Consider the following 3,181-nt stretch of genomic DNA (forward strand, 5'->3'; position numbering starts at 1 on the left):
TTTTCCAATGATACTTTTGAAAAGATGTCATGAACACTAAGAATACACTTTCAGAAAACGAAATAGTAAGAAATTCATATGACAGAGAAGCACTTGCATTTCAGTGTTGCTGTTTCCCCTCAGTTGATGGGAATTGGCTGCCAGATAATAAACTGGATAGATTACCTGCCTGTCATATCAAAATTCTGTGCTTTTATTGTGAAGACAAAGAGACAATGCAGATTTTTAAGTGATGTGGTTAAATTAAGCTATTCTGTGAATTTTTAAGTGGCAAAATGTCAAAGAAAAAGCAAATGCAGGCTTAGCTAGGGAAATTTTACTCAAAAGAATTATTGCAATAAGGGGAGAGGGATTTTTCAATAGAAGGAATGGTTCCAACACTAAGAGCCCTAAGCATTTCAAAGGTCAGGCAGAAAATAGTTCTTTTGTAGGGAGAAATGAGTAAGTTGTAGAAAGAACTGATTATGGAGAAGTGTAACAGGGTGTGAACCATTGTTGATCAGAAAGTGTTTTCCCTGACAATAGTCTAGGCTAAGTCATATGTTTACTCTGGGTTAAGGTGGATAAAATTCAGGAACCTCAGGGAAGGACTGCAACTTAAGTCTGGTCAAGTCAAGGTGTGAGGTATTTTGTCCAGATTGATCCAGATTCGGTCCAAACAGTTCAGCTTATCATTTGTAGGAGAAAGAATAGAAATTTGGACAGTCTTTGGCTTTATCATAAGTACATAAGAAGGCATCCTAGAGTCTTATCTAAAGCTTATGGGGAAGAATGGTCCCCCGCTTTAAGTTATTTCTGTAACACAAAGGGGTGCTGAAATATTTTTTAATCTTCATTGTTTTCCATGGTAACAGGGTTTGGCTAAGTTCAACATTTTGAAAATAATCTAGTCAATAAAGGAATTCCCCTACAATTCTGAGAGTATGAGTATCAGTGGCCAACCCATATATAACAATAAAACTTTGACCTGCACCCTCTAATACAATCATCCAGGAAACAAGATTTAAATTACTATAACTGATCAGTTACTACAGATCAGGGAAACCATATGATATCTGTCTTTTGGGGATTGGCTTATTACACTGAGTATAAAAGTTTCCAGTTGCATCCAATTTGTTGCAAAAGATAGGATTTCTTTTTTATAACCACTGAATAATATTCCATAGTGCATTTATGTACCATAATTTCTTTATCCAGTCATCAGTTTATGGATATCTGTGTTGATCATGTATCTTAGCCATTGTGTGCAGACAATTCAATATTGCCTAATACATTAGTTTTCTATTTCTGCCATAGAAACTTGATACAAACACAGTGGCTATAAACAAGAAAAATGCATTATATTAAACTTGTAAAAGTTAGAAGTCCAACATTATGTTGTTCCTACTAGGCTAAAAGCAATGCATGAACAAAGCTATGTTCCTCTCTAGTAGTGCTTAGAAAAAATTCACTTCCTTACTTTTCTAAGATCTAAAGAGCAGCCATGTTTCTTGAGTCATGCCCTTTCTCCATTTTCAAATTCAGAAACTGAGGATCCAGTTTTTCTCATGCTGCTATTTCTCTGGTTCTCATCTTCTATAGTCATATTTTAATTTTTGACTACAGGCCACAAAGATTGCCACTTTTAACAAATCATGTGATTTGATTTGGTTAACTCTACCTCAACTGTCCAAAATAGTTTCCCCATTTAAAGGAGTCCTAACCTTAACCACATTTTCAAATTTCACTGTGCCGCATAATTTAACATAATTATAGGTTACAGAGATCAGGACATGGAAATCTGATACATGATCTTGTACACTGTGCATGTTGGTTCGAACCTTGGATGATAAATCCTACTTGGAAAAATCCAGTTGGATTTACTTAGAAAAGAAACTATAGGATCCTTCTGTCCTCACTAAACTTGATTCAAAATGAGGACTGTAAAAGCTATCTTCTGATAGAAGTTGTATCTGAAACATTTCCAATAAAAAATGTAAGACTAGGAGGCTTCTGCTGGAATTCACATCTTAGACATTTCCAATAATAGTGGATTTGATCATAATTCAGTCATGCAAAACATAAAAAATTAAACTGTAGGAGGTTTTTCATGATAGACTAGAAAATGCCATTCAAAAATATGTGAGAGTTAAGGATGGCATTAATATAATAATGGTCATTACATCTCACTTTGTCAAAGAAATGATACCTAATATATGAGACCTAATTTGAAAAAAAATTAGAATAGGAAACAAGTCATTTTTCTGAACTTGAAACCAAGACAAATTTCCAAGTTTCTTTCTAATATAAACTAGAACTAAATAAAAAATGATTCATCAGGGGAAGCCAGCAGCATGGCTGGGGATCAGACATGGCTGCAGATCTGAACCTGGAGTGTATATGTTCCTGTCCTGGTCATGGACTTACAAGATCACCAGGGGTGGCCCAGTCTTCTTCATCAAAAGAAGGAGGCCAAAAACACCATCTGGCTGCACCTGGTCACCAGCGAGAGGCCGTGGTCACTAGACACTAGCTGCAGAGCACAGATTTGTCTACTGACTGGGAAGAAGTATATACTTTTGAAGGTGCCAGATACTATATAAAATCATGGTTGACTGCAAGTAACTGCAATAGGAAAAAGTGAATCCAGGGATGAGAGGGGACTTTTGTATTAAAAATTTGCCAGATGCAAGAGGCAATGGAAGATTGAAATGATGCTCAACTATGGAACTATTATTTTATGTAACCTATATCATACTTATTATTAAAACTTATTTTTTAAAATTCCCACCCAGTCAGCTAATTCCAACTTTTGCCATTAATCTGAATCAGGTTTGTAAGAAGGGTTTTAGAAATAAAAACCTATAACTTAGATATAAAAATAACATGATTATCCAAATCAAACAGTTCATTGACCTACTACTCAATTGATGATATATTCAGAAGCATACTTGTAAACTTAATTAAAAGAAGGAACAAGGGAAAAATTATCCCACATTTCAAAAGAAAAACCAAGACAAAGAAAATTCAGATCAATGAGGATTCTCTGGAGAAGGAAAAATTGACTATCTTACCTATAAATATGCAGTTAATTAGTTATAAATATATATAGTCAAGATTATCAATTCCTGATAGTTCTAAGTGCCATTTTTGCTTAACCAATTTCTCAGGGTAAGCTTATTACCCAAGCAATAGATATTTC

The 3,181-nt window shown here is 34.6% G+C and overlaps 1 pseudogene; it reads left to right on the forward strand.

Annotated features, from left to right (window-relative positions):
• The first annotated feature begins 2,350 nt into the window (after nucleotides 1-2,350).
• Nucleotides 2,351-2,623, forward strand: LOC103349379 (pleckstrin homology domain-containing family A member 5-like; annotated as a pseudogene).
• Nucleotides 2,624-3,181: the final 558 nt, after the last annotated feature.

The sequence above is a fragment of the Oryctolagus cuniculus genome, chromosome 10 (assembly GCF_964237555.1).
Source record: "Oryctolagus cuniculus chromosome 10, mOryCun1.1, whole genome shotgun sequence".
Lineage (NCBI taxonomy): Eukaryota > Metazoa > Chordata > Mammalia > Lagomorpha > Leporidae > Oryctolagus > Oryctolagus cuniculus.